Below are 1,199 nucleotides of genomic sequence, written 5' to 3' on the forward strand. Positions count from 1 at the left end.
AGTTATTTCGTTAAAAAGCGTTATAAGGTATAAATATTTTTGCGGAAACGGTTATATCTCTATTAAATACAACTGGATTAAACGTTTTTTCGAATTTTTTAAAAAATTTGTGTTCGACGAACTGACACGACTGCGATATTTGTTTAATTATTTCGTTAATTAACGTTGCAAGGTATATATTTTTTTGCATATTTCTCGTTGTTTCAACGTGTTCTAATCGATTAAGAACGTGGTTTTTGTCCGTATTCGTTAAAAGAGGTGGTTTACTGATGCGATTTTGAAAAAAAAAAAAAAAATTAAATTTTTCGATAAAAACTCGTTTAAAATATTAAAATAAGCGGTGCGTTAAAATATCTCGACGATAGGACGTTTTATAAGGGTACTTTATTGGAACAAAGTGGTCGAGCGTTTCAGAGACTAAGTCCGACGGTACGTTGGGACTTAGAAAAATTTCGGCCGGCGGAAAAGTCCGAAAAGCTTATTTCGAGTTATTTCGTTAAAAAGCGTTATAAGGTATAAATATTTTTGCAGAAACGGTTATATCTCTATTAAATACAACTGGATTAAACGTTTTTTTCGAATTTTTTAAAAAATTAGTGTCCGTCGAACTGACACGACTGCGATATTTGTTTAATTTTTTCGTTAATTAACGTTGCAAGGTATATATTTTTTTGCATATTTCTCGTTGTTTTAACGTGTTCTAATCGATTAAGAACGTGGTTTTTGTCCGTATTCGTTAAAAGAGGTGGTTTACTGATGCGATTTTGAAAAAAAAAAAAAAATTAAATTTTTCGATAAAAACTCGTTTGAAATATTAAAATAAGCGGTGCGTTAAAATATCTCGACGATAGGATGTTTTCTAAGGGTAGTTTATTCGAAAAAAGTGGTCGAGCGTTTCAGAGACTAAGTCCGACGGTACGCTCTAACGGAGGTTTTACATGGTAAGCGCCCGGCCGCTGGCCCGGCCGGCGCCGACCGTCCGGCCGGCGCTTTGGTATCTATAAGAGACACGTCGAGTCGGACGGTCCGGACGGAACAGCGTCGAGCGCGTGGCTATTCTACGGCCTCGGTTGAGAATTCAGTCACCGCTCCTCGAGTCTTAGTGAACTTTTTTACTATTTCTCGACTGTTCCTTCGTTCTCGTATCGACTCTTTCTCTACACTGCTGCGCCGCGGGTCGCTGTCCTGGACGTAATGAC

The sequence above is a fragment of the Bombus fervidus genome, unplaced genomic scaffold, assembly GCF_041682495.2.
Source record: "Bombus fervidus isolate BK054 unplaced genomic scaffold, iyBomFerv1 scaffold0134, whole genome shotgun sequence".
Lineage (NCBI taxonomy): Eukaryota > Metazoa > Arthropoda > Insecta > Hymenoptera > Apidae > Bombus > Bombus fervidus.